The sequence below is a fragment of the Euprymna scolopes genome, chromosome 3 (genome assembly GCF_053919585.1).
Source record: "Euprymna scolopes isolate OS-2025 chromosome 3, ASM5391958v1, whole genome shotgun sequence".
NCBI lineage: Eukaryota > Metazoa > Mollusca > Cephalopoda > Sepiida > Sepiolidae > Euprymna > Euprymna scolopes.
Window position 1 is genome coordinate 50453044 of NC_136484.1, and position 23981 is coordinate 50477024.

The window sequence follows — 23981 nt, forward strand, 5'->3', positions numbered from 1 at the left end:
TTACACCCGGGTCATTTAATTGTTATGAAATTCTATTTCTCATCTTTATATTAATATCGTAATTCGATTCGGCCGTTATCATGCTGTGCATCCCTAAAAAGGAAAATTGAATATTCCAAATAAACCTTGTCACCCCTTAAAAAGAAAGTGGAATTAAAAAAAAATGGTGTCGCTGTTGAGGCAAAGCTAATAAAAATGGTTTGTTCTTCTTGGCCTTTTGGCCAAGATCAAAGTGTAGTATCTGTTCTTCAGATGCTACGTTTCCATTTCTTCTTCTCTTTCATTGGAGGAGAAATCCTTTACGACTAAGACAATTTTTTGTTCCTTTATTCCACGTTAAAAAACGACCCTGGTGTGTTAATCTGTCCCGTGGGGAGGCATTATAAATAGGTACTTTATTTAATGTAACAAAAGTAACAGGGAAAAGTAATTTCTAATTTAATTACAAAATGCCCTGGAAATGTCCCTTCTGATTAATTATAAAATGCACAGGAAATCTATCTTCCGATTAATCATAAGATGCCCTGGAAAATGTCCCTTCTGATTATTATTTTTTTTTTGTTTACTTGCCTCCCCACAAGGGCAGAGTTGGACATGAGGTCGATTGAAAATTTGGGGGGTACCCAGCTCCCCAAAAGGAGCACTGGTCAGTAACAAAAATAAAAACTGTATCAGTAACGAAGGATTTCTCCTCCATTAACCAATACCAAAAAAGGGTGTGTTTAGTCACTGGAATGCTGAAACTGATACTACACTCAGAAATGTTGAAGCAATGGTTGCCTAATCTCTAACGTGTTCATGTTTTTATGTATTAATTTCGAAAAGCTACTGAAAGATTTTATGATTTTACATTACTTTATTTCAAGTATATTTTAAACAATGGGGTGGGGGATATGAAATCAGACCTGGAAATGACTTAAACCGTTTACGATTTAAACATTACTTTACTTCATGCATATTTTTAACAGTGGGATGGAGGATCAGAAATCCGTCTCGGAAATGGCTGAAACCGTTCACACATTAAACATTACTTTATTTAATATTTTTAACAGTGGGGTGGGGGATATGAAGTCGGTCCCGGAAATGGATGCAACCATTTATGCTTTAGACATTACTTTATCTAATGTATATTTTTTACAGTAGGATGGGAGATAAGAAGTCAGTCTCGGAAATGGCCGAAACCATTTACGTTTTAGACATTATTTAATGTATATTTTTAACAGTGGGTAGGGGATAGAAAGTCAGTCCCGAAAAGGGCTGAAACAGTTTACTATTTAGACATTACATTATTCCATGTATATTTTTAGTAGTGGGTTGGGGATATAAAGTCAGTCCCGGAAATGGCTGAAACAGTTTGCGATTTAAACATTACTTTATTTCATGTATATTTGTAACAGTGTGATGGAGGACAGGAAGTTAATCCCGGGATTGACTGAGATAAGTACAAATATATACTAGCAGAAAGCGTCGCCCAGTATTGAATGAGATAGGTGGAAAACATATAGTAGCAATATACACAGCGTCACCCGGGGTCCAATGAGATGATGAAAAACATATACTTGCAGAATACACCGTGTCACATGGGATTGGCTAAGATAGGTGGAACATATATACTATGAGAATACCCGGAATTGATTGATGTGTTTGTAATGGACTAATTAACCCAGGCAATATATCAAAGTTATTAAGTAAGGGGAAGTGATATAGTGGGTTAAAGTTATGAAAATTATTGTCGAAATTAGTAACATATCCAAGAATTATGAAAAATGATGAAATGTGAGTAACTTGATTGGTGTGTTTGTAATGTAATAATAAACCTAAACAATATATCAAAGTTCTTATATTAGTAGGAGGGGGCATAATGCGGGTTTTTAATTATAAAAAATGATTGTCGAAATTAATAACATATCCAAGAATTATGAAAAGTGATGAAATGTAAATTAATTGATTGGTGTGTTTGTAATAAAATAATCATTCCAGGCAATATATCAACGTTATTATTTTAGTAAGGAGGAGGCTATAACGTGTATTAAACTTATGAAAAATTATTGTCGAAATTAGTAACATATCCAAGAATTATGAAAAATGATTAAATGTGAGTTAATTGATTGGTGTGTTTATAATAAAATAATCAGTCCAGGAAATATATCAAAGTTATTATTTAGTAAGAGAGGCGATAAAGATGGGTTAAATTATGTAAAATGATTGTCGAAATTAGTAACATATTCAAGAATTATGAAAAATCATATGTGATTTAATGCATTTGTGTGTTTGCAATGAAATAATCAGGCAAGACAATATATCAACGTTATTATTTTAGCAAGGGGCGATGATATGGAATAAAATTATGAAACATGATTGTCGAAATAAGTAACATATCCAATAATTATGAAAAATGATGAAATGTGATTTCATGCATTAGTGTGTTTGTACTGAAATAATCAGCCTAGATAAAATATGAATGTTATTATTTTATTAAGAAGCGGGCGATAATCTGGGTACAAATTATGAAAAATGATTGTCGAAATTAGTAACATACCCAAGAATTATGAAAAATGATGAAATGGATGTTAATTGATTGGTGTGTTTGTAATGAAATAAATGTCCCAGCAAATATATCAACGTTATTATTTTAGTAAGGTTGGGCAATAATGTTGCTTAAAAATATAAAAAAATATCATCGAAATTAGTAACATATCCAAGAATAATGAAAAATGATGAAATGTTAGTTAATTGATTGTTGTGTTTGTAATGAAATAATCAGCCTAGACAATATATTAAAGTTATTATTTTAGTAAGGTGTGCGATATGGTGAGTTTAAATGATGGAAAATTATTGTCGAAATTAGTACCATATCCAGGAATTGTGAAAAATGATAACATTTTAATTAATTTACCGATGTGTTTGTTTATGAAATAATCAGCCCATACAATATATCAAATTTATTATTTTAGTAAGGAGAGGAGCAATAATATGGGTTAAATTTGTGAAAAATTATTGTCCAACATAGTAACATATTCAATAATTATGAAAAATGATGAAATGTGAGTTAATTGACCGGTGTGTTTATAATGAAATAATTAGCTCAGGAAATATATCAAAGTTATTACTTTAGTGAGGGGGCGATGCATTTTATTAAAAGGGATAGAATAATACGATTATGCCTTCATTCATGCTGAGCAGAACGACCACAGAATGCCCAGCAACAATATATTATACATGAAAACTGCCATTGTGGAATTTCCACAGGTCCCGCTTGTTAATTTATAAATACATTTCTATACAAAAAGGAATCTATTAATTTCTGAAGATATTAAGAAGTTAAACTCTGAAAACGGTTGGTAAAATAACTGGATTAAGTATTAAATAATTCCAACATGTTTAATATGCCGTAAAACTATATAACCACGCTGAACAACACAAGACAATCAGATTAATTCATATTGTGAGATTTGAAATAGTTCGTCTCCATTACAAACCAGATTTCCTCAGAAAAAGTTCATGTGTGCATTTGAGAACATGAAGGCATTGAAAAGACAAAGATAAAATCATCCTCATCTTTTGCAAAGTAAATATTTGATGAACAAAGAATTGTTTGTCGAATGGCCGCCAGACATAAAATAATTTGTAAAAAGATGTTTTTATTTTTTGCTTTTAGTTGTGTTTTTTAAATCTGCACTAGCAGCTGCTTCTCTTTTAATCTGAGAAGCTCAAAGCAGACAAGAAGCCAAAAACTCTTGCTCAAATACTACGTGTCGACAATGTTTGCTTGCAAGATTACTATCTAAAAGAAATAACGCACTAGTTTAATATTTTTACATTTATTCATCAAACTTGCTTTTATTTGTCTTCATGATTTATTCAGTTGATTTCACTTGATTACAGCCTAAGGGTGGCTGAACAGAATCAAATATCTGATTGTGAATCACTAGAAGGTTTGATCCTGCATTTTTATAGTATAATAAACATAATGTCCATCAAAATAATTTCCAGATTATTCCTGAATAGAAGATGGCCATCACAGTCAAAATCAAGGCAGTGCCATGAGAGGAGTGTATCAATTATTTATAATTTGGCATGTTGTATCCAAGTGTACTTATTATCGAATGGTGATAAAACAAAGATTGTTGGCCATTCAAAAACAAATGTTGGTGGACAAGTCAGGCATAGATTGGAGTTTATTTTTAATTTTAATCATATTTAATTTTATTAATGATTCAATGGATGGCATTTTTTTGGGGGGGGTCACCTTGTAATTAAAGTAGATAGGCAGATATCTGAGTTTTACGAACATAAAGAACAGGCTCGTTCTGTAGTATTTCTGCTTATTGCAGGTTTTAATCAATCAGACTTGTTGAATATTCAATTTGCAAATGTCATATGCAGTTATCTGAATGCTCATCTGACCATGCTCATCTGACCATACTCATCTGACTATGCTCATCTGACTATACTCATCTGAATATTATCTGAATGCTCATCTGCATATGCTCATCTGAATATTATCTTAATGCTCATCTGATTATGCTCATCTGACTATGCTCATCTGAATATTATCTTAATGCTCATCTGACCATGCTTATCTGACTATGCTCATCTGACTATGCTCATCTGGCCATGCTCATCTGACTATGCCCATCTGAATATTATCTTAATGCTCATCTGACCATGCTTATCTGACCATGCTCATCTGACTATGCTCATCTGAATATTATCTTAATGCTCATCTGACCATGCTTATCTGACTATGCTCATCTGACTATGCTCATCTGGCCATGCTCATCTGACTATGCTCATCTGAATATTATCTGAATGCTCATCTGCATATGCTCATCTGAATATTATCTTAATGCTCATCTGCATATGCTCATCTGACTATGCTCATCTGAATATTATCTTAATGCTCATCTGACCATGCTTATCTGACTATGCTCATCTGACTATGCTCATCTGGCCATGCTCATCTGACTATGCCCATCTGAATATTATCTTAATGCTCATCTGACCATGCTTATCTGACTATGCTCATCTGACTATGCTCATCTTACTATGCTCATCTGAATATTATCTTAATGCTCATCTGACCATGCTTATCTGACTATGCTCATCTGACTATGCTCATCTTAATATTATCTTAATGCTCATCTGACTATGCTCATCTGAATATTATCTGAATGCTCATCTGACTATGCTCATCTGACCATGCTCATCTGACTATGCTCCTCTGACTATGCTCTGACTATGCTCCTCTTACTATACTCATCTGACTATGCTCATCTTAATATTCTCACCTGAATGCTCATCTGACCATGCTCTTCTGACTATGATCATCTGACCATGCTCATCTGACTATGCTCTGACTATGCTCCTCTTACTATACTCATCTGACTATGCTCATCTGAATATTCTCACCTGAATGCTCATCTGACCATGCTCATCTGACCATGCTCATTTGGCCATGCAATCAGTTCCTCATAACAATTGGCATTGTGTATTTTTAGTGTGTTGGTATCTATCCATGATAACTTGACATGAATAGATACCAACACGCTAAAAATACACAATGTCAATTTATTCATACTCTTATCAATTTTCCTCGCTGGGTGACAAGTCGCAGAATAGATCTTTAGAAATCTTCTATGAGGATTTCTTTTCTAGATTTATCTAAGGAAATGGTAGAAACACTAGAGGAAGACCTCCAATTTGTAGTGGAATGGAGACATAAATGGATGGTCACATTCAATGCTGCCAAGACTAAGCTTGTTTCCTTCAATAATTACAAGAAATTTCTACCATCAATAGCAATGGCCAAAGACACATTACTTGAAAGTGCTTCTTTTAAACTCCTCGGCCTAACGTTTACAGGGAACATGAGTTCAAGCAGATACATTGAGAGCATTGCCAAGGCCGCTGCAAAGAAGGTGGGCTTCCTCTACCATGGTAGAAATCTACTTATGCCTGAAAGTATTCCGTACCACTACAAGGCCACCATTCGCCCATGTATGGAGTATTGTTGTCACATTTGGGCTGGTGCATCTGTTAGAAGTCTCTCACTTCTGGACAGGGTTCAAAAGAGAGTTGCCAACCTGATAAGTCCTGAAATGCGATCTAAGCTTCAGTCTCTATCTCATCGACGAAATGTTGCATTTCTCTGCCTGTCCTTCAAGTATTTTAGTGGTAAATGCTCTGACGAACTGTAAGCACTTGTACCCCTTGATGTAAATACTCCCGACAAGCAGCTAAATCCCACCCCTACACAGTAGAGATGCCTAGATGTAAGGAAGCCTTCTACTCCAATAGTTTCTTCCACAGGACTGCTAGATTTTGTAACTCCATTTTGGGATTCTGCTTTCCCAACTGTACTGACATGCAGAAGTTCAAGTGTAATGCAAACAGACACCTTGCTGCTCAACTCCCTTCATAATATCCCTGCAACTTATGTCCCCAATAGCAGCTCCCTATTTTAAAGTAGCACAATACCTTGTTTGGGGTGAAAATGGAATAAAAAATATTTACAAAAAAAGATTATAAAGATACGAGGGGCGTGTAATAAGTAATGCCCCTGACACACTTCTCATAGCAGTAGAGCAACGAAACTTGGCATAGTTATTAGTCTTTCTCTACATAGCAACCACCCAGAGTTATGCATTTCTCCCATCCTTTGATGCAGCTCTGGAGACCGTTTTTGTAGAACATCCCTGGTTGGTCCTCCAACCATGATGTGACTTCAGAAATCAAGACTGCATCATCTGGGAAACGCTTTCCTTTCAAAAACAACTTCAGGGCTGTGAAGAGGTGAAAGTCAGAGGGTGCAAGGTCAGGAGAATAGGGAGGCTGAGGTAGGATTTCTTAACCACACGCCGGTGCTTCTGATTTGGCGACGTGCGAGTTGTGGACCGGAGTGTCGCCCTGCAGGAGGAGATCTTGCCCCACCTCTAGATTTTGATAGCTTCCCTTAATTTCCTCAAAAGTGAAGCATAATAGGCTCCTGTAATTGTGGTACCCTTTGCCAGGAAATCTTTCATCACTACTCTGTCCTGGTCCCAGAAGACTGTGAGCATGACCTTGCCAACGGAGGGCTGCACCCTTGCCTTCTTTGGAAGTGGTGAGTCCAAGTGCTTCCACTGCATTAACTGGGCTTTGGTCTCTGGATCATAGGGATAGACCCAGGTTTCATCCTGTGTAATCAGTCTTTTGAAAAACTTTGACTCATCTTCTTGGCACATCTCCAAATTCATCCTTGAGCACTCGACGCGTTCTCACTTCTGGAATGGTGTGAGCAACCTGGGAATCCATCTGGCAGACATCTTATGCATATGCAAATGGTCATGGATAATAGTTTCCACAGACCTTGTACTAATCTTGACATATTGGGCTATTTGGCGAATAGTAATACGCCGATCTTCCAAAATGGCAGCCTCAACTTGACGGACAGATGCCTCATCAATGGCAGATGGGGAGAGACCAGGTCTTAGAGCTATTTCCACAGACTTCCGGCCATGTTTGAATTCACGATGTCAGCACTTTACAAGGTTATATGATGGGGCATTATCACCATAAGTTTCTTTCATTTCATCAAAAGTCTCCTGTGGTGTGCGTCCTTTCAAATACAAAAACCAGATCACTGCTCGACATTCAACATGCTCCATTTCACACCTGACTCGGTTCAAACACCTGTAAAACAGAAATCACAATTAGTTCAGAGCTGTAATTTGTCACATAATCCGTAGAGATATAAATCATTACACATGCATAATTTCAGCTAGATCAGACAACTGGAAGTGGGTCAGGGGCATTACTTATTGCACGCCCCTCGTATAACCCACCACTAATTGGTAACAACTATTACTTGAACCTAATTCAAACATATCCTGCCTCACGCATATGACCTAGCTCAAACAATCAAAGCCACTTGTATCTCTCGGCGATCTTTCTTTATAAAACACTGTGGCTTAGAATGGTGTTTATTTTTTAAATCATTGTAGACATGGCCACACATTACCACACAACAACAGCGACAAATAACAGTAGCAAAAATAATGTAATAAAATCTATACTACGAGTAGTTGTATTACCTTCAAAACATTGCTTGGTAGTGACAAATAATAAAGGGAAAACATTGTAATATATACTAAAATTCCAAAAATTCAACTTGGTTACGGTAACTCTGAATGAAACGCGAGTTGCAGGAGAGAGACAACTCGGAGAAGGCCAGGACACAACAACCACGAATCCATGCAATTGGTTTTGTCATTTGAAACAGCCTGAAAGAACAACATGTCAGAATCAACAAGTGGCTTATAACTCTAAGAATTTAACTCACCCACAACCAACACGCTATCGTTATCTCCACGTATGACCCAACACTCGTGGTTGATGACGTGGACAAAGAGCGTTTCTATGCTCAGCTTGACAACGTGCTCTCTTCCATTCCTCGCAAAGAGAAGTTGTTTCATCTAGGCGGCTTCAACGTTAGAGTTGGGCGAGACCACATCCTTTGAAAAAGGAAAGAATGGGGCGTGTTAATGAGAACCCTACTTCTGACCAAATATGCTGAATACGATTTGATATTCAGCAATATAGTCTTCCAACAAAAGAACGTCATTTGGCAGCATCCAAGATCTAAATATTGGCACCTGATTGTCTATATGATTGTATGCACTAGAGATTGCAAACTAGTGCTCAGAACACAAGTCATCACAGAGGATGATGGCTGCTGGACAGATCATCGTCTGCACTGTTTCATGATGAAATTGCAGATTTAGCCAAGGAAACATTGAGGTAAAGTGAACGTCAAGAAGTTTGACGCCAAGCATTTCAAAGATCTCACACACTTTCAAAACTGTCGCTAAAAACTGCAAGAGCTACTTTCCAAGCAGCACTGCAAGACGTAGATGACCACTGGAACTTGCTCAAGATTGCCATTGCGACATCCTGCAAGGAAATCTATGACTTTCTAACCAAGAAACATTAGGACTGGTTAGAGGACAACGTTGAAGAGATTAAGTGACTCATCAACGATAAAAAAACAAAGCTTCCATGCTCATCTGAATGACCCACAGTCAACTGTAAAGAAGCAACGGTATCAGGAACGCAAGATCACTGTTCAAGAAGCCACATGCACGCTTTAGGACAATTGCAGGAGGAACAAAGTAAGGGGGATTCAACAAGGAGAGTTTTAATCAGGCGAGTTTGGAGATCAAATGTCAGTTGTAGTGCAATCAGTGAGGTTTCTGGCAGCCAAGTCTGTCTTCTGGCTGGTATGGCAGGGTTTTGAGTCTTACTGAGACACATACAATCTATCTGCAGCTATCTACTCGATCCATAGTTTTTTTAATTCGTTCAGAGTACGATGTAGACATTGGTGGTATCACCTCAGCGATGAGCACTGGCGTTCTGGCAGCATCAGATCGTCGATAATACCTTTTACATTTTGATATCCCCTCATAGTTGCATCCTGAATCTTTTCATTTCTTTCTTACCTTTTTTAACACTTATTGACACTAAGAAAAACACTTATAAACACTAAGAAAATTTACTATCGCCTTATTTGTCCTTTTCTAAGAGCTTGTATTGTCCACGAATATGGATGCTTAAAATTGTTCATAATCAAAATATTACCTGAAAAGCAATTTGTAGTAAGAGTATGGAGTGGCATAGGAACAAGCGGCCATAGTTGGCATGTGCCCACTGTAGGGAAACAGTAGCGTGCGAACCTAAATAATTCGGTTATTCAGATTTAGTTCGAGGTGGCAGAATAAAAGATAGATTCTTTTGCTTGACCGACACTTTTTGCTTTTTGAACTCCACCTTGTTCGCATGCGATTTTTGTTGTTGGTTAAAGGTAAAAAAAAAGTACTGCTGCTTATGAGAACGTCTTCGTTGTGCGTAAAAAAGAACATAAACTAATCCTGATTGAATGTATGTTTTACTTTCAACTGAAAAAAAAATACATGACTGAAATAGGAAATAATCATTCACGTTTTCAATTTTCTGTGAATGTTACTATCATCACTGGCAGTATTTAAGACTCATGAGTTTAAAAAAAAATATAACAATGATTTGATGATTCACTAAATACATTTTATGGTAAATTGTATTCAAGTTTGAGGAATGTAAATTTTCAAGGAAAAATATTTTCTTATTCAAGAAACATAAAAAGCGGGCATTTTACTTATAATTTGTAAACAAAGGATTTGGGATTGTTGGATTATAACTTAAGAAACGTGTCATTAGTTGTTTTAGTTCACGAAAATATTGTTCTGTCACTGTTTTCCGCCAATCTTTGGTGATCGTCCTCTTCATCTTTCTCCAGTTCAATATTTTTTTAATATGTTTTGTTTGCACAGTTGAAGCTTGAAACATGGTTAAAGTATGTTTTTTTTTTTTTTGTAGAGAAAATTATAGTGAATGCGAAAATAACTTGCCTCAGAAACGCTGAAATATTTGCACGTGGATGTTTCTGGGGTAAGTCATTTTTACACTCACTATACAATTCCCTACACTCCTCCCTGATCACATGATTACGAACAGTGCAGAAGTGGGTGCTCGTCTGAGATCAAAATACTTACTATCCTCAAAATCGCTTATGTCACTAGATGATGATGATGGTTACGGTCCTATCACTAGTCAGAGGTCTTTAATGTGACTAGATATTCCATCTATTTGCGCAGATTGTGGGCTGTTTAGCTTAAGAAGTCTATAACGATAAGAAATCTAGCTATAAAAATATTACTATAATTTTTTAAACAGTAAAGACATATTTTACAACGCACTAACAATAAAATCTATTTCATCCAATCAACAGCTTGATATATCATACAAAGAACAAGTTGCTTGTGTCAGAAATTAAAAGCTGGAAAATACAGATCTGTGATTGGTATTCAGTCCCATATTTTGTTGTACATTTGCTGCGTGAGTTTTTAACCCAAACTACGTCTCCTTTTCTATGCATCACTCTAGTTACCTCTGCTTCGAGCAGTAGGGTGACGTCATGTTAATGCAACAGAGCGTGGACTCCTGTATGGCAGAAGCAGCTATATGACAGCCAACATATGCAAATAACGAACTCATGTACGAGGTGACGTCACAGCGAGGAAGAAGGAAAAAAAGATTATAAAAAAAAGAAAGATGTGGCCTGAGCAAGACAGAAATAGAGATGTTACACACATGGCCCAAGAGCAGCAATATGTATCCTAAACATGGTCATACAAAGACATAGTACCATATGTTCAACATGTTAAAGTTTTGTTAAGCACATTAGAGTATGAGAAGACTTTTGAACAAGATATAAGGCATTATACTGGAAGTACCTGTAAATAAATGTCTGTTGTTTCAATTTTTTAAAAAAAGGAGTCGAATTCTTTCCTAGTCTTTGTCTTCTTGTGACTGTCGGAATACTATATGTGGGTCCCGAGTGTTGACATGTAACGACCATGTTACACCAGTAGACTGCCTATAATATCGAACAATTCTTCCTAGCTGTGATAGTTTTAAAGGACCCGTGACTTTGTTCTATAATATTTTAATGCGGATATCCAAATTTCTTTGTTTGTCTCTGCAAGAATACTTCTTGAACATTTCATTTTAAAAGCACTAAGCTTCGTCTTATGATTTATTAGTATACTTCACTTGCACATACAGCAATAGGAACTAGCATTGCATTGTAAAGCATTCATCTTAAAGGAGTTAATATGTACTTCCTGTTCTTTTAGTCATTCAAATACAGAATTGCGATTTTTATTCCTTTGCCAATGACAAATAACGACCCTGAAACCACCGAGTCAAGAAACACAATTTTTTTTTTAATCGTTTTGTTGTCTATTATGACATTATCGTCAGCGGAAGACAATTTTCCATTTATCTCTATCTACTTTCGTATACAATTTCTGGATCAAGTAAAGATTAGATACCCCGTAGCAGAAGACAAAGATTGTCGAACATTTCAAGTGGAACCGGTTGTTAGACCTTGACATTGCCGTTGGTTGTTTGTAAACACGTCAAATAGCAATCGTGGTCGAATGTTCGCGAGCAAGATTTTTAAAAATATATATTTACAAAACTTTTTGAGATTTAAAAGAAAAATATATATTTACAAAATATTTTCTTTGATATTAAATATTTACAAAACTTTTAAGGATTAAAAAAAACAACTTTTTTTCTATTTACACAAAACGTTTTGTGTAAGTAACAAAACGAACGTAAATTAACAAAATATATTAAAATAAATGGGTATCTTTCTGAGTGCGTTTTTTAATATATTTACAGAACTTTAATAAAACTAATAATAATAATAATAATAATAATAATAATAATAATAATAATAATAATAATAATTATAATAAAAAGAATGAACTATATTAATTACAAAACATTAGAAACTGAAAATTTCGGACGCTAAACTTGTACTTAATTTGTCTTTATGAAAAAGTAAGCAAATAGCAAGCATTTTTTTTTTTTAAATAAAAATGAAAATTATAAAAAGATTTGTATCTTGTGATACTACACTTCATCTTTATAAAAATAAAAGTTATAAAAGATATGTGAATAAAATATATTTTAAAAAATCTCGATTGTTTATACTTGTGATTTTATTATGCATAAAAATTGCCTCGATCTAGAAGGATTTCTCCTTCACTGACCACCTACATACATCGCACTTTAAATAAATATTGAATTGTATTAAAAACGCACAAAGAAAGATTAAAAAAAAAAACAAAAAAAAACACTGTACATAAAAATTAATCTTGGTCGCAAAAATCCGAACAAGTCAGTTATTTTATATTTGTTTCTGCCATTAAAAACTTTGGTTATAATAATTTTATTTAATTTATTTTTAATTATGTATTTTTTAATTGACATCATCCGAAATTCTCAGTTATAACGTTGGATTATTTATTTATTTGGTATTATTTTACGACCTGTTCCAGTGTAGTATAAACACCCCCAACCACCCCATGTTTAGCTTTTGAAGTTGGGGATTTTTATTCCGAAAACTGTTCTTAACATAGGGAGGTTGGAGTGTTTAAAATGTTTTGTAAATATATATTTTTTTCTTTTAAATCTTTAAAAGTTTGTAAATATATTTTTTTAAAATCTTGCTCGCGAACATTCGAACATGTTTGCTATTTGACGTGTTTACAAACAACCAACGGTCATGTCAAGGGCGAACAACTGGTGCCACTTGAAATGTTCGACAATCTTTGTCTTCTGCTACGGGGTATCTAATCTTTACTTGATCCCAATTTCTTGCAGAAGATTTTAAGCTCAGTCAGCAGCCTGCTATTTCTTCTCTTATAACGAAAATGTCAATATGTTATGTAACATTAAGAACTCTGTAACGATAAGAAATCTAGCTGTAAAAATAGTACTACAATTTGTTAACCAGTAAAGACATATTTTACAACGCACTAACAGTAAAATCTATTTCATCCAATCAGCAGCTTGTTATATCATACAAAGAACAAGTTGCTTGTGTCAGAAAGTAAAAGCTGGAAAATACAGATCTGTGATTGGTCAAATAGGTTAACGTGTTATGTAAGAGAATGAAATTTTGAAATAGTCAGTCAACACCTTAGTGGTCATATGATAATTGTTTACTGAATCTATAAATCCACATTATAAATATTCTACACTGTTTATGGACATCAGTTCGCCTCTAGGAATGTTCCAGTTAAGAAGAATAAAATTCAAAATGGCTCAAGATGCACATGTGGGAATCCAAATAAAGCCCCTAAGAAGTAATATCTAACAGTGTATAATACATAGACCTGGTATATGACTATAAGACCAATTATTTTTATTATAATAATAATAATAATAATAATAATAATAATAATAATAATAATAATAATAACAAAAACAACAACAACAACAACAACAATAATAATAATAATAATAATAATAGTAATAATAATAATAATAACAAAAACAACAACAATAATAATAATAATAATAATAATAATTACAAAAACAACAACAATGATAGCACTATATACGAAATTATACCAATAAAAAAATAAAAACCGAACTAAAAAAAAAATTGATGCTAGTTGTATTAGAAAAAAACTTATAACTTGGCTCCCTTAAATGCAATGGCACCAACATCAGCTAGAATCATAATAGTGGGAGTGAAGGCTTGCAAAAGGATGGAAATACTAAGATGGGATAGCATATCGTTACTGAAATATTGAGGAGATTTACTGTTATTCAAGTTCAGGGGAAAACACAAATCGTTATTAGCAAGAAATCACCAGTAACGACAGGTGATTAATAATAATAATAATAATAATAATAATAATAATAATAATAATAATAATTTTGCCGTCCCAGCAGCCACAGGGTGAAGATCAAAGAGACAGAAAAGCGAAACAAATCTGCAGAACTTGCCAGCGAACTTAAGGAATATGGAACCTGAAGAAAATCAATATAATATCAATAATTGTAGGAGTACTAGGAACAGGCTCCAAAATCTTGGAAAAAAGACTAAGAGAAATCGGAATCGACAGGAAGACTGACATTAATGCAATGAACAGTAATGCTGAAAATTTAAGGAAAACCCTTAACTGCAGAAACTAGTCCACATGAGCAACACATTTTAACTAATGACATATATAAACTGCAACAGTAGTGAAACAAAAAGATGCAACCAAGAGAATTGGTACACCGAAAGTGAAAAGTGCCTATCCCCCCTTACCTTCCTCCCTTCCTTTTCCCTTCTTCTTCCCCACCCCCCCAAAAAAGAACTAGCATCAGCACAACTGGTACCACACCAAATAGTCGAAGGGACCAAGGAGGATGGAAAGACCAAGGAGAGAACATACTATCAGGCTTCCAGCGGATGAGTGCAAAGAGGACTGGGAGCTTGGGGAGGCTTATTACCACTCAAATCCCAGCGAAGACCAATGACCGCTACCGACAAGAAATCAATGGTAAATGGTTGTTGCGATAACGCAAATTAATTTGCAAATGTTATCGCAAGAGGTGAAGAATACTGGAAATCTGGGGAGACTTGTTGTCACTCAAACTCCAGGAAACACCACAAGTTGTTCTCAAAGTGAATTCTTTGATGAAAGCCTGTGTTAAAATTCCTACTGATTGAATAATAATAATAATAATAATAATAATAATAATAATAATAATAATAATAATAATAATGAATGGTTCCGGAATATGGAAAGACTGGTGAAGAAGAGCACCACCCAGACCTCAATTGGAAGGGAATCGAGAGTACTGATATCTTGAAGAGGTTTATTGTCACTAAGATTTTTAAAAGAAAAACAATGGCCGTTATAAGTGAGTATTTAACCGTAAACAATTACAACAAGAATGCAAATTATTTACGATTGTGGTCATAAAAAGAGTACTGAAAATCTGGCCAGACTTGTCACTCACAAATGATGGAGTATCACCTATACTAATAATGACTTATGCAAAAATTCAGTGAGTAAGAAATAATAATAATAATAATAATACGAACTAGTATGACACATGGACATTTCATAGTTGTATCCTTCATCTGTTGTATATGGGTGCCATGCTTAAAAAGATAAAAGTGCCCGAGTTTCATCTTTAACACAAAGCGACATAAGATTAAAATTACTTTTTTTGCTTTTTTTTTTTTTTTTTTTGACAATCACGTTATCCTATCTTTTAAAAAAGTGGTGAATGGTGAAAACGTATGTATAAACATGAAATTGTCTTAGCGTTGTTTTATTTATATACATTAATAATCTATATATCTATAAAAGTGAAAAATTGTGTGTGTGTGTGTGTGTGTGTGTGTGTACATTTCGCTACCAAACTACTCTGTCAATTTTCAGTCTACAGATTCGAGATTTGACATAAGGGGTACTGAGATTTGGGAAAATCTTTTTAATCAGTTTTCGGCCAGAAATTTGGTTGTCAAGGGATAAAAGTTCAAGGATTTGACCATTGAAAACTCTACCAAACTCCTCTGCCAACTTTGGGTCTAAACACTTAAATTTTAGATGTAGGTTACTTGGACATGGATCAAACTTTCTAATGTGATTTGTTAAGGGGTCAAAATTGGGATCCAAGTTTTTTAAAAATTTGACTTCTTCAGTCTCTACCAAATTACTCACCCAATTTTTGGTCTAAACACTTGAAATTTTACATAAAGTGTATTCAGACATAGGGCAAGCTTTTTAATTGGTTTTTGGCCGAAAATTTTGCTGACAAGGGATCAAAGTTCAAAAGATTTGACCTTTGCGGTCTCTAGCAAACTATTCAGCCAATTTTGGGTCTTAATATTTTAAATTTTACATAAAGGGTATTCAGACATGCAGCAAGCTTTTTAATCAGTTTTTGGGCGAAAATTTGGCTGCAAGAGGTCAAAGTTGAAAGAGCTGACCTTTGCAGACCCAACCAAATTCCACCACCAATATTGCGTCTAAACACTTGGAATTTTGGATGTAGGTTACCCGGACATGAACCAAACTTTAAAAAAATATATATATATATATATAAATCTTGTGCTTCCTTTTTTAAAATTAAATATTTTTTTAACTCTTTTTCTAGATGTCTTTTAACATGTTTTATTAATCATTTGTTCATATATATATATATATATATATATATATATATATATATATATATATATATATATGCACATAAAGTTATGAACAGTACATAAGGCCCGAGCAAAGCCGGACTGAACTGCTAATATGCTCTATTATTATATCAATATTATTATGGTACATAATTATATAGACAAGAATAAGTGGCGTAGCAAAGGGGGGGAGGCGGTACGCTCCAGGCGGCACATGCCAGGTGGCGGCATTTTAAGAAGGTAAAACAATAAATAAAAATAAATGAAGGCTTACAAAAAATCTGAAATTTTATACCGAAAGGTTGTAAAACATCGGGACTTTTAGAGATGGAATTAGAAAAGTGTGTCCCTATTTTATGAGCGGCACACGTCTCGGGGCATTTTGAAAATAGAAAATATAAAAAAATAAATAAAAGCTAACAAAAGAATCGGCATTTTTTACCGAAAATGTTGTAAAAAATCGGAACTTTTCGAAGTATCGGAATCAGAAAATGTGTCCCTATTTTACGAGCGGCCCATGTCAGGGGCGGCATTTTGAGAGGGTAAGAATAGAAAATAGAAAAACTAAATAAAAATAAATAAAAGCTAAGAAAAAAATTGAAATTTTATACTGAAAAGTTTGTAAAAAAATCGGAACATTTAGAGGTATCAGAATCAGAAAAATGTGTCCCTAAGAAAAAATAAATAAAAGTTAACAAAAAATCTGAAATTTTATTCCGAAAAGGTTGTAAAAAAATCGGAACTTTTGGAGGTATTGGAATCGGAAAACTGTGTCCCTAATTTACAATTTCAAAACCGATTGTTTTAAATTTTTAATTTAATTTTTCATTATTGGTACTAATGATAAATATTTATTGTTTTTAAACTATCACTAAAACTAAAATGATAATAACATCAAAATACGACGTAAAATTTATTTTATTTGTAAAACAAAGTTTTAAAAAGTTACATAAATTTTGTAGGTAACCTTTCAAAGAAAGCAGTTGATTTACATGTTGAAAAAGTAAACAAAACATTTTTGTAAAGAAAAATACTTTCAATCATCACTGAAAATTAAATGCTGCAACGGAAAATTAGCAACAGGAAATTACGTGATTTTGAATTGTAGAAACATTAAGCAACTACGAAATAAAAATCGACTGTAAACAGATTTTATGATCGTCACATCAGGGGATATAATTTTAAATGGGAACTAAGCGCTACACCTCAAATACTGTTTAAGTGGATTTCTATTTGATAGTTTAAATACTGCTGAATTTCTGTAGTTTCGAACTATTACGGAGTAATTGATTTTTCAAACTATGAACAACATGTTATAATTACAGACGTATTTATGATTCAACCGAAATTTAATATGATGAATTAATTCTGGTTATAGGATTTTAATTATTTTTTGGGTTTATTATGCAATATAGAGAGATTTGAAAAAGTGTTAAAAAATCAAATATACAAATAAATGTTCCCTTTGGCTATAAAAGTTACTTTGCGACCTACCTGAATCATTTATTGGTGTTTTAAAGTAGTTTTAAACGCTCTTTATTTCACTTTAAATATTAACTTTTTAAGAGTCGTAAGAATTCACAAAGGTGAAATATGCTCCATCCCTTCGTCTTCGTGAGGTAGGAGCGAGGAGCTTCGTTTTCAGATTTGTTTTCGCGCACATGTTTGAGAACTGAACCGCTCAAAAATAGAAAATAAAATACTCAACAGAATGGAAAAGTGGTCAAAATCATATATAACATTTAAAATAGAAAGCAAAATGAAAGTCTCTTTCCTCGTAAGTTTCTTGTTTTAGGGTGGGGGGGAGTAGTGTCAGTGACGGTCTCTTTCTCTCTCTCTCTCTCTCTCTCTCTCTCTCTATATATATATATATATATATATATATATATATATATATATATATATATTCTTTTTTTTTTTTAAAGGTAAGATAACTCAGAAAAAGGTTTGGGGGGGGCGGATATTTCACCTTTTGTGGTACTAGTACGGGACAACACAAGAAGGTGCTTATGCAGAGAAATGCCGTGTTATTTTTTTTTTTTTAAATAGAATTTTTAATTTTTTTCAGAATATTTACGGGAATTTTGAAAGAAGGTACCGTAATGAAAAGAATGAAGGAGAATGGTGCGGCATTCCGTAGAAAGCGAAAAACAAAAGAAGAGGAAGCAAAACAGAATAAAGGCACACTGTTGAAATTCATGGAAAAGACTTCTATTGTCGAAATGGCCGAAACAAAAGTCGAAAATCATGCTGAAACTGAAGATGAAGTTGGTATTACTAACGTTGATACTGTTACTTCGGAAGTTGACAATCACAGTGCTGTTACATTAAAAATTGTCAATGATGATGATGAAGTTGAAGAATTGGAAAGGCAATCACTAGTTGGCGTGAAAACATACACTGCAACCGGTTTTACAGATGTTGGTTTATGGCCAGTTGAGATTAATCGTCAAATTCGCGCTATACTTGTTCGGTAGGGATCTGCCGCTGTACAGAACCTTGACCATGAATTCAAGGAAGTAGTCCGACCAGGAACAAAAACAAAAGGCGACGTTAGAAAGCTAACTAAAAAATGATTCTATCGGGAATTGTGCAACAGTGAGAAAATTTTGAGAACATTGATGGTGTATTCTCCTTTCAGAAAAACCTTATTTTGCTTCTGCTGCAAACTTTTTTCAAATGGACTGTCGACTTTTTCTGCTGATGTGGGTTTTCCGAATTGGTGGGAATTAAACCCAAAAGTATATGAACACAAAGCTAGCACATCTCATCCTCAAGCGTTTCTCAACTGGAAGGATCTAGAGATCCGATTTGCTGAAGGAAAGGTAGTTGACAAAGTAGAGCAACATCTTATTGTGAAGGAAACTAAGAAATGGCGGAAAATTCTAGCTAGATTGCTGGACATCATTAGATTTCTCGCCAAGCAGAATCTGGCACTACGGGGTCACCGGGAAGACATCCATAATGATGTACGAGATCAAGAAAACAAAGGGAATTTTTTAGAATTGGTAAATTTATTGGCCAAGTATGACCCTGTGCTCCGTGAACATTTGGTGAAAGTCAACCTGGGAAAGAAAATCGGTACTTCTTATCTGTCACCAGACATTCAAAATGAATTTGTGAGCATTTCGGCAAAACAGGTGAGAAAGAAAATCATCGATCAGATCAAGGAAAGCAGATATTTTTTTGCCTAATTTTTTTATAGTACTCCTGATGTATCTCACAACGACCAGATGAGTGGGGTGTTGCGCTACGTAAAAATTGACGAAAATAAAGTGACGATGGAGGAGTCGTTTCTCTACTTCATCGAGACAAAAGGTAAAAGCACGGAGGCCATTTCTAAACCTATTTTGAGAAAACTGGAGAAAGATGGGATTCAGATTCGTGAATGTGTTGGCCGAGCATTTGACAATGTAGCGATTCACTCTGTTACAATATTTTGGCATACTGGACCGGTTATTCTCGTTCTTTTCTGCATCTACACATCGCTGGGGCGTCTTGATTCGGTTGACCAGTGTAAGTATCAAGCGGACTATGGAAACTAGACTGAGTAGTCGAGCAGATGCTATAAATGTTGTGGTAAAAAATTATTGAAAGTCATCATTGCCCTGGAACAGTTCACAGAAAAAGGAGAAAATGCGACCACAAAATCAGACGCATCTTTAATTCTCAACTCGGTATTGTTGTTTCTGTTTCTTTTTTTTCTGAGCATTTAGAAAACTATTCTCCCAGAAATCAAGTATGCCCAGAAGTATCTTCAAGAAAAGGGGTTGGATCTGCAACAAGGCTGAGGCGTTAAGAAATTGCCTTCTTCAGAATAGAGAAAAGATGGCGGACACTGCAATAGACGAGTCAAAAAACTCTGCTCTGAAATGGGGATAAGCATGGAGCATCGTATCCGCAAAAAGAAACGAATGTATGGTGAACGATTGACTGATGCAGCACTGGGATTTGATACTGAGTTGCGACGGGAAATGCTGTCTGTCATAGACAGATTGACTGAAGAAATATCTTACAGATTTCAACAAGTTCACAATCTTGCAAGTAAATACGCTTTTCTTACACCGTCAAATCTGCTTGATGATAATTATGATTGTTAGCTTGGTGAAGTTGACGAACATATAGAAAATTCTTTACCGAAAGGAAAAAATTACAGTATTTTCTGAAAGCTTTGGAAAAGACAAAATCAATAGACCTCTTGAACTTTTGAACTTTATACAGAGATACCACCTTGGAAATTCCGTCCCTAATATTTGATCTTGCTGCACATTTTCCTTACCCAAGCTATTAGCGTTACCAGCTGTGAACGTTCTTTCTCGAAACTGAAGCCCATAAAAACTACCTTCGATCAAATATGAGCCAGACAAGGCTTACAGACTTGCCAATCCTCTCCATGGAGAGAGAACTTGTAGATAGATTGGATTTTGATAGAATTATTGATAATTTTGCCGAAAAAAAAAAGCGAAAAGTATGTTTTTAAATTTTCAACCGACTTGATGCCTTGCGACATTTCTCTCACAAAAATAAATTTATAGGCTTATTTTCAATTCATAAATACATTTATTGAAAAAAAATTAAAACTATTTTTTAAAAGAATTGAAACAACAAATTTATTAAATTACGTGCGATTATACACAGGGATTTCAAAAAGCATGTATAAAAGACTTTTTTCTCTTCGGGAAGCTCGACCTCTTAATAGTAACATTATGACAAAAAAGAAAAGAAAACTACATCGGACTATCCTCTCCTTGATACAGCCATGTATTTTTTGTGAAAATTCGGAAATAACATCAATAAAAAAGTAAATAAAAGTGATTTTATCATTTCTTAACCTTTTCATGTTTTCAAATGTTCTTATTTAAATTTATAAAAAACAAATGTTTTCTAAAATGTGTGACTTTCCATTTCTTAAATTTTGCGCTTAAACCGGATTTGAAAAGGCGCCGATACAAGACGTTTTCTTTTTCTCTTTGAGAGGCTCGACCTCTTAATAATAACACTATGAAGAAAAAGAAAAGAAAACTACATCGGACTATCATTTCTTTAATACAGCCATGTTATTTATCGAGAATTCGGACTTTAGCAAAAACAAAAAAATAAATAAAAATGATTTTATCATTTTATAACATTTTCAGGCGTTCAAATGTTCTCATTTAAATTTAATATTATATTTGTTTGTGTAGCCGATTAATTTAATTTAACATTTTTTTTATAATTTGAATTTGTTATATCGTAGATTATATGAATAACAAGTCATTACTGGGGTTGTACAGAAAGAGTTTATTTAGGTAAAAAGGTACACACATTTCTAAGCATCCATTGACAGATTAGTACTAAATTCTGTCTCCCACGTGAGGAGAGTTTGCTTGTCTTTTTATAGACGTAACAGTCCATTCATTTGAGGGGTGTTGGATCAGTCCATTATATCACCTTCCTCCCAAGCTAAATTCTTCCCTAGAATTTCGCTTCACCATTTTTTTCTTTTTTGACTTTGTCCAAACAATTCAGTTCTTTTTCTTTTTCTTTCACTTCTCCTTAAAATTTGTGTTTGCAAATTTTTGGATTTTGGAGAGTGACTTGTATTTTCAGTTACTGGTGCTTCCTTTTTTGGAGGCTCTATGTGAAAAATGTCATACAGTACTTCCATCGGTACTTCATTGTTTTTAACTATTTCAATATATCGGGGTCTGAGTTGGTTTATATGTTTTTTTTTGTGGGAAAATGTCTGACCTTTTATAATGTAGACCATTCTTCCAATTCTTTTTGAGATTATGCCTTCTTCCCAAAAACTCTTCCCTGCCCGATAATTGCTGAAAAAAACTTTATCCCCGTCCTTGTATATCTTGTATCGTCCATTATCTTTTACACTTTTTTTTACTTTTTTACTCGGAATTAACCGGTCGAACACAGAGCGCACTTTTCTGGCAAACATTATTTCCGCTGGGGATAAATTTGCATTTGTATTCTGATTAGGTGTTATCCTGTACACTGCTAAAAATTTCTGAATACTTTTTTCTTCAGTGTCGATGTTATCATTCTTTTTTAACGCTCGTTTAAAAGTATCGACAAATCTTTCAGCTTGTCCGTTGGATCGAGGGCTAAAAGTTGGTGTTGTGATATGCTCTATGGCCAGTGACTCACAGTAGATCTTAAATTCTTGTCCTTTTAACATGGTGCCATTATCACTAACAATTGTTTTTGGTACGCCAAAACGCCCAAATACCTCGTCCAACGCCTTTATTGTGTTTGCCGCTGTAGGATGCTTGAATTAAAAAAATTCTGGCCATTTCGACATGCTATCTACTATTACCAGGTAATAATATCCTTTTAGAGGTCCTGCGTAATCTATATGGATCCGCGTCCATGGTATATCTGTTTTAGGCCAAGGTTGCGTCTTAGTGGGCGGCGCTTTTGCTGCTAGTTGGCAACCCTTACATAATTTTATCATTTTTTTCTATGTCCTGATCCATTCCAGGCCAGTACGTATATGCTCTCATTAGTGCTTTCATTCTGGAGATTCCAGGATGTCCCATGTGGAATTCTTTTACAATTCTCTTCTGTAATACTTGAGGTATTACCACTCTATCTACGTACATTAGAGTTTCATCGCACTTTGAAAATGGAAAAACTGTTAATCCTTTCCTCTTCTTTTCTTTTTGTCCCACTTGTTTTTTTTTATCTTGTTAATGTATTTATCTGTTCTTGCTGCTTTCTTTATTTCCTAAAGTGTTACCGGAAGTTCCCTAACCGTATTTATTAATATATATGTTAGTTCACTTTCTTCTTTTAGTGCGGCTATAACAGTTTCTTCAAGTAATTCAGTTTTATTTGGGATCAACCTGGACAAACCATCTGCGTGTGCAATTTTGCTGGATGCTAGGTGTTTCATTTTAAAATTGTAGTTTAACAGAATCATGCTCCATCTTTGTAACCTATTAGCCGTATGAGTAGGAACTCCTTTTTTGGAACCAAAAATCGATAACAATGGTTTGTGGTCCGTTTCCAAGATAAAAAAATCTTCCATGGATGAACCTATGAAATTTCCTCATGGCGTATACAATTGCCAGACCTTCTTTTTCTATCTGATTATAATTTTTTTCTGCGGGTAGCAAAACCCTTGAGGCATGAATAATTGGTTTAGTCGATCCATCTTTTAGTCTGTGTAGTAGCACAGCACCTAAACCGTATTCGCTCGCATCTGCTGCTACAATTAATTTTTTTTTCGGATCGTAGTGAGCTAGTGCTAAATCCGATAACAGACATTTTTTAATCTTTATGAATGCTTCATCACATTCTTTTGTTCAGAGCCATTTTTATTCTTTTTCAATAATTCGTTTAAAGGTGCTCTTAGTTCATGCATATTTGGGATATAAAAATTATAATAATTTGCTAGTCCCAAAAATGACTGTAG

The 23981-nt window shown here is 34.4% G+C and overlaps 1 pseudogene; it reads left to right on the top strand.

Moving 5' to 3' along the window:
* The first annotated feature begins 201 nt into the window (after window positions 1–201).
* On the top strand, window positions 202–413 carry LOC145264092 (U2 spliceosomal RNA; annotated as a pseudogene).
* Window positions 414–23981: the final 23568 nt, after the last annotated feature.